The sequence below is a fragment of the Oryx dammah genome, unplaced genomic scaffold, assembly GCF_014754425.2.
Source record: "Oryx dammah isolate SB20612 unplaced genomic scaffold, SCBI_Odam_1.1 HiC_scaffold_21, whole genome shotgun sequence".
Lineage (NCBI taxonomy): Eukaryota > Metazoa > Chordata > Mammalia > Artiodactyla > Bovidae > Oryx > Oryx dammah.
The window spans coordinates 20,337,471-20,345,429 of NW_024070205.1; the positions used below are offsets into that span (position 1 = coordinate 20,337,471).

The window sequence follows — 7,959 nt, forward strand, 5'->3', positions numbered from 1 at the left end:
GTCCCTCTTCACCTTCTCCCTCCTGGTCACACAGGGCCCAGAGTAAACTTTTTAAAAGGTAAATCTCAGCAGATCATTGCACTACCTCAAAATCCTTTAAGCACCGAATTGTTTCAAGTCCTCACCACTGTTAAGTAACTCCTCCATCCATGATCGGCCATTCCCCTCCCTGGCCTTCATCTCCCTACCCTCCACCTTCTACTCCAGTTCTCACTTGCTCTCCTCCTGTCACTTTGGCCTTCTGCTGTTTCTTGGTCAAGCCAACCTCATTCCCACTTAAAGGTCTCTGCTGTTGCCTCTCTCTGGCTCATCTCCCTCAGAACCCTCAAAGATTCCTCCTTTACTTCATTCAAGTTCTCAAATGTCCCCTCCCCAGGGACTCCCTAATCTACCCTCAACTAAAATAAACACTCACACCCACCTTAGTCTTATCACTTCCTCTGTTTTATTTTTCTTCAGAGCATGTATGGGCTAATACATTATAGTGTTAATTGCCTGTCTACACCATGAAATGGAGAAGGAAATGGCAACCCACTCCAGTGTTCTTGCCTGGAGAACCTCAGGGACGGGGGGGCCTGGTGGGCTGCCGTCTGTGGGGTCGCACAGAGTCGGACACGACTGAAGCGACTTAGCAGTAGTAGCAGTAGTACACCATGAAAAGACTAATCTCCGTGAAAAGCAGAATTTTGTCTTGTTCATCACTTTATCCAACTATCTAGAACTCTGCTTGAACAGTTGGTACTTAATACATATTTCTTGAATGAGTTAATAGTTATCAACTATTTTCACACAGTAAGAAAATAAAAGAACTTCCTTTCACATGTTCATGAAACAATCATCAAGAAGCTAGAATGAGAGCTGAAACTCATGTTCATTTCTAACTTTACCTTTTAATACTGAAAGATAAATATAGTAACCAGTTTGGGGTTTTTAAGTTGTATGGATATACCTAAAAATGATCTGTTCTAGAGCTTAAGATTTTTCATCAACATCTGCCATTCTGGACCCAAAAACAAACTTAGACTATGAAAAAAACCTGCCAACAAATGCTATGATTTTTACTTCACTGGAAAACCTCTCAAACTTGAGAGACTGTTCTCCTGAAATAACTCAAATAATTAGAATAAACATTACTTTCTGATAAGACCTTTTTGTGTGTATTACCTCCTTTAAACTTAACAATAACCCTGAGGTAGGTAATCCTGCCCCCATTTTAAAAAGAAAAAAGCAGTGACATCCAGAAGCATAATTAGAGACAGTAATAAAGAAAACTTTAAAAGTAGGAAGAAAGGAGAAAGCAAGCACAGGTTTTTTTCTCTGAAGGTTAAATGGCTCACATTTCTTATGAGTCCCCCCAACACATCACTGCATCAGAGCAGACCTACTTCCCTGGCCACAGCAGTGAATTCGAACCAACAGAACTCCCCTAAAGTTCATGCTTTAATGACGCTGGCACACTTTTTAAAAGGCTATGGACACTTAAACATAGAAGGCAAGGAAAAAAATCTTAATGTACACTGAAAAACAATTTTTTAAACTTTTGACACAAAACATAGGTGTCAGGTTATCTGAAAATTCAGGTATTTTAAGCATCTCTTTCTACAGTGATGTGAGATTTACTCTAAGTAATACAGAGGTCTACCTCATTAGCTGTTCTCGCACACTTATGTGTGTGCATGCACACACACACACACACACACACACACACACGAGAAGGCATAACCAACCACTTGGAGAAGTTGGGTAAGTCCTCATAAAGGTGACATTAGAACCAGAGTTCAAAGAAGAAACGAAGTTTGCCAGGCATCAAAAACAGAGCCAGATGAAAAGCACTATGAGAACACGAACAAGTACAGACCTTGCTGATAGATCTATTATTTCAAACATTTTATTGAAGTCTACTACACACCAGGCCCTGGGATACAAAGATGACTGCCAACAGTCTGAACCCTCAAGGAATGAAAAATTAGTGGGAGAAAGATATAAAAACATAATTACAGGAGTATTACAGAATAGTAATTCAGATGTATGTACATAATGAAGAGAATACAAGTCTGATGCCCAACAGGGTTTAGGGGCAATTAGGAAGGGTTTCCTGAAGTAGGTAAAATCTAGGTTAGATCTAAAAGGAAGCAAAGGAAAAGACTGGAACACAAGGGAAATGGAAGGGCAAGGACAAAAAGTCAAGGGCCCTCAGAGGATTCTAAGAAGTCTGGAACTTAACACAAACAAGGAGTTGATAGAGGCTTTTAAACAAGAGAGTGACTTAATATTTGTCTGAGGTAGTATCTGTCTTTTAGTAAGAATTCAGGCAGCAAGGTGGAGGATTCGTTAAGAGAAAGGAGAGCTTGGCAGTGCTGGGGCCCAGGACAGGCTGCCCCAAAATATGCCTCAATGGCACACTGACTGTACTGAAGAAACAGCCGTTGTCAAGACTTTGACCCTCCTCTCTGTCCTGCTTTCCTAAAAGCAGGAAATAAAACCTCCATGTAAAAGACACCCTCCCTGTATGGGGAAGTAGAAAGACATTCTTATCACCAGAGATGGGGAATGCAGGGCCCAGAGGCCTACATAAGGAAACACCTGGCACTTCTTTGCTAATTTACTACCCAAGCCCAAACTTTGCTTAAGATTCTTACTAATCAAGCACCCAAACCTAAGTTTCTTTGTCCAGTCAATTCCTAATTTATTGTTGGTCTAAAATATATAAGAGCTGCCACCTTCACTCATTTCTTAGGTCCTGTTTCTATGAGAAATCCATGCCCACGAATTAAAGATTCTTTTTCTCCTGTTAATCGACTTTGTATCAAGAACTCAAGAGGGGTTCAATCAACGATATACTCCAATATAAAATAAAGTTTTCGTAAAAGGTTAATTTATGTTATGTATTATTTTATCAAAATAAAGCAAATTCTAGGGGGGGAAAAAGAACTCAAGAAGGGTGAAGGGGGGAAATTTTGCCCTCCTGGACCACAGAAGAATAATGAGCTCTCACAAAATGATAAAAGCCTAAAGTAAGGCTCAAATGACATGTGTTTCTTAAAAGAAAAAATGATTTTATGAAGAAGAGATGAGAGATCACATAAATTTACAAACATTAAGCTGAGGCATCTCTGAGACACCCAAGTGCCTACATCCAGAGTGCATGCATGCTCAGTCACTAAGATCTATCTGACTCTGTGACTCCATGGACCGTAGCCCACCAGGCTCCTCGGTCTATGGGATTTCCCAGGCAAGAACACTAGAGTGGGTTGCCATTCCCCTCTCCAGGGGATCTTCCAGACCCAAGGACAGAACCCGCATCTCCCATCTCCTGCATTGGCAGGCCGATTCTTTAACACTGAGCCACCTAGAAAACACTTATATCCAGAAGGCAGCTGGAAATACAGATCCCAAGTGAGTTCCTGAACTAAGCCTCCGGGTGTGCCACTAAGCTAAGTAACTAAAGGAGAAGAGAAATGAGTAGGTAAGTTCATACAGTACGCCTGAGTCAGTCAAGTGATGACAGTCCACAGGCAGATGAACATACAAACCTGGACTGAAAACAGATGTGGGATTCATCGGTATACAAGCAGCAGCTAAAACCAAGCACAGACAGGAAGTCTCAGGAGAAACCATAAGTCAAGAAAAGAGATTACTTAGAATATAATAAAGCTAACATTTGCCATAACTTTGGCTAATTTAACCCTCACAACAACCTGTGCAGCAGGGTTTTTTTTGGCGAGCTACACAGCTTACAGGATCTTAGCCCCCTAACCAGGGGTTGAACCTGGGCCACGGGCAGGGAAAAGGTCCTAACCACTGGACCACCAGGGAAGTCCCACTATTACCCCACTTTAAAAGTGGTTTATGATTTTCCCAATACTACAAGGCAATTAAAGAACTGTATAAAAGAGAGGCCGAGGAAAGATGAGAGGAAAACCAGGAACAAGGAATGTTCCAAATCAAGTTAGAGGATTCAAGAGGTAACCTACGGTCAATATCATGGAAAATTTACATAGACCTTAAAAAGAGAAGGAAATGGCAACCCACTCCAGTATTCTTGCCTAGAGAATCCCATGGATGGAGAGGCTTGGAGGGCTACAGTCCACGGGTCACAAAGAGTCAGACACAACTGAGCGACTTCACTTTCACTTAAAAAGAGAGGAGAAATAAAAAAAAGAGGGTGGGACATAAGCTGTTTCACAATCTGGGGACATTATTTACTTGCAGTTGGTTTCAGGAAGTAATATATTGAATTGGGTTGCAAAATGAGTTTTGAGGAAGTAAAAATCATGATCATAAGACTAGACTCACCAGAGGTCCAGCAAGAAAGGAACCAGGCACTCACCATGCCAGTAACATTTACAGGGCTGGGTGCCAGCGTCAGGTCATACCTCACTTAACATTTCCTTTTAAAACAGGCAAATAATTCAGAAATACTACTCAACTCAAAGTCACATGCCAGTTAAGTGGCAATAGAAACATTTACACCCAAAGTGACATAAAGCTGACTAAACAGCTATTTTAAAAACACAACACACTAAACAATTATTCCTTAAGAATCCAATCAATTCAATGGTTTTGGTATGTTCAGTGTGGTAGTATCTAACCTGTCTTACACAAGCAAAACAGAAAAAACTGGACTGAACCACTGAAATGTACTGTGCTAGAAAGAAGTGTTCAAGTGTTCTGGGTTAGCCTGTCTGCAGTGTTCTTATTTAAAAAGCTTTCAAAAGAACCTGTAAATGGAGTAGTGGTAAAGAGAAACACTTTCCAGATGAATGTAACAATTCAGAGCAGAAACTTGCTCTTCCTTCCTTCTAAAGGCTGGCCCTAGTACAACTCTGTATTTACACATCAAAGAACTAGGTCATTAAGTCAATCAGCAAAACTAAAGAACACAAATTCTCATTCAGATCTATAGGGTCAGTATAAGCACTTACCCTCTGTAAATTCCAAAAATAAATTTCTCTAACTAGTCTTTGTTAAGGGGCTTCCCTGGTGGCTCAGATGATAAAGTCTGTCTGCAGTGCTGGAGACCGGGGTTCCATCCCTAGGTCAGGACGCTCCCCTGGAGAAGAAAATGGCAACCCATTCCGGTATTCTTGCCTGGAAAATCCCATGGACAGAGGAGCCTGGTGGGCTACAGTCCATGGGGTCCCCAAGAATCCGACAGGACTGAGCGACTTCACTTTGAACTTTGAGCCTTTGTTAAAAACCTTTTCCTTTTCCAAGGAAACAGATAACCTCTAGAGAATATTTTTCATTCAAAAGATCCCCCTCTGTCCTCCAACTCTTTCACTGTGCAAGGTACTGAGTCTTGAGAATTAAGCCCTAAATAAGATGGACCAATCCAGCCTTCATGAAATGCCAGTAGAGGAAACAAGCACTGACGTAACTAATCCAGCTCATTACAACTGATAATGAAATGAAGCAAAGGAAAACAGAATGCTGGGAGGGATTAACCAGGACAGGGTGGGTTTCCTGAAGAGATATTTGGGCTGACACTAGAGGAAATTAGAGAATTAGAGGTGGAGTAAACCCCTAAAGACCAGGAGATAGTAAAGAGAAACTTTCTAAAAAAAATAAAGCTGGTATGGCTTGAGCCCAGCGAGCCAAGAGAACACCGGCTCAAACTGAACTGGAGATGAGCGTGGCAGTAGTGTTTTGATCTTTATCCTAAGAATGTGAAATCTTTGCGAGCTCTCAGCACGTAATGCAGTGAGATACGTGCATTTAAAATAATTACGCATTAAAGCTCCTTGCAAAATCCGTCCTCATGCCTAGACAAGCCACAACTTCCCTAATAAGCCATGCATCGATACTCTCCACGTTAAAACAAGGGGGAAAAAAATGCTTCAAGTTGAATTCTACTCAACAGACTGAAAAAATAGCAGCTTAAACAGCTAAGCATCCACTTTAATATTGTGACCAATACACTTAATCCATATACAAACGTGGAAGATAGAACGTATCGTTGTTTCTCGCTTACAAATAATTTCTGAATATACATATCACTTAAATGCATGCCTATTAACATTTAAGAATGACAGAAACTTAATTACATCCTAATACGGCAAAATAAAATATGAGCTACATTAAACTCTTTGACACCCAGATTTACCACACTTTCTTCCCCAAAGTCAATCAGAAGTTGACTCTGAGTGCGTTTTTGGTATCGCTTTTTCAGGAATAAAATGTTTTCTAATTCATAACTTTCTTTACCACTGGCTTGATAAAGGTCACAGAATTCGAGGGTGGACACCAAACAAACCTCTAGGGTTTAAAAGGCTGCCAGCCACCCCCGCGCCCCAAGGTAACTTTCCCGCCCGCCCCAACCCCCAAAATGACCAGAACCCGCGGAGCCTCCTCCTCCCCCGCAGCCCCGGGGCAAGGCCAGGCCGGCGGGGCCGGAGTTGCAGCAGCCACGTCTCTCTCCTTCCTCTTAGGCAGAGGTGGGCAGACCCAGGCGGGAAGTGAGGAGGGGGACAGGGAAGCATGGGCCGGGGGCCGGAGAACCTCACCACGGAGGGCAAATCCGAGAAGCTGTCCCAGCCCTGCTGGCAGACAGGTCGGCTCCCCGCTAGCTCTTCTGATGCCTCAGGACGGCCAGCAACGCAGGCAGCCCAACCGCAGACGAAGATAAAGCTCCCGACTTCCTCCGCCTCCAGCCTCTGAGCCCGCTACGCAGCGTCACGCGCACCGCCAGCGCCGGCTGAGGATTTCATTGGTGGTCCCGCCAGCCTCCAGGCTCCGCCCACCGCCCACGGCCGCCCCGCCCCTTCCCGGGCGCGCGCGGTGCCCAGGGCTGGAGACTGGGGCTGGCGTTGGTCAGTTGACATGGTTAGCTTCGTGCAAGCAGATTGTAACTCCCAAGACAGCCGCTTGCTTTCCACTTCTGCCCAAGGGATCTAACGTGCTGCAGAAATAGGACCGAGCCAACTTGGGACAAACAGTTCTTAACTGTGTCTTTCGGGGAACTGGATAAGGATACAGTAAGATAAATGAAATAACGAGGCAATTAATAAATTTAAAAGGGAACTTCACAATTTAAAAAATGGTACAGAGAGGTTTGGGACATAAGTTAGGTTGTATGTATTTAGATCGCTTAGGCTTTAGGAAGATAAAAAGGATGTGTCAGTCCGTCAGAAGTCTCTGACTCTGTAGCCCATCAATCTCCTCTGTCCATGAAGTTGTTCAGGCAAGAATACTGGAGTGGGTAGCCATTTCCTTCTCCAGGGGATCTTCCTGACCTAGGGATCGAACCTGCCTGTCTCCTGCATTGCAGGTGGCTTCTTTTACGGACTGAGTCACCAGGGAAGCCCTTTTTGAACACAGTTCAGTTCAGTTCAGTCGCTCAGTCATGTCTGACTCTTTGTGACCCCGTGAACTGCAGCATGCCAGGCCCCCCTGTCCATCACCAACTCCTAGAGTTCACCCAAACTCGGGTTCATCTAGTGGGTGATGCCATCCAACCATCTCATCCTCTGTCGTCCCCTTCACATCCTGCCCTCAGTCTTTCCCAGCATCAGGGTCTTTTCCAATGAGTCAGCTCTTCACATCAGGTGGCCAAAGTACTGGAGTTTCAGCTTCAACATCAGTCCTTCCAATGAACACCCAGGACTGATCTCCTTTAGGATGGACTGGTTGGATCTCCTTGCAGTCCATGGGACTCTCAAGAGTCTTCTCCAACGCCACAGTTCAAAAGCATCAATTCTTCAGCACTCAGCTTTCTTTATAGTCCAACTCTCACACCCATACATAACCACTGGAAAAACCATAGTCTTGACTAGACAGACCTTTGTTGGAAAAGTAATGTCTCTGCTTTTTAATATGCTGTCTAGGTTCGTCACAACTTCCCTTCCAAGGAGTAAGTGTCTTTTAATTTCATGGCTGCAGTCACCATCTGCAGTGATTTTGGAGCCCAGAAAAATAAAGTCTGACACTGTTTCCACTGTTTCCCCATCTATTTCACAT

The 7,959-nt window shown here is 43.5% G+C and overlaps 1 protein-coding gene across 2 annotated transcripts in view; it reads right to left on the reverse strand.

The window, feature by feature from the left end:
* SOAT1 (sterol O-acyltransferase 1) overlaps window positions 1-6,681 on the reverse strand; it is a 67,834-nt gene extending 61,153 nt beyond the window's left edge. The window contains exon 1 of one of the 2 annotated variants that reach the window (XM_040263890.1): window positions 6,507-6,681. The gene's annotated coding sequence lies outside the window, so the exon portion shown is untranslated. The remainder of the gene's footprint in view (window positions 1-6,506) is intronic. The other variant, XM_040263891.1, reaches the window with a different exon arrangement.
* Between the last annotated feature and the right edge of the window lie 1,278 nt (window positions 6,682-7,959).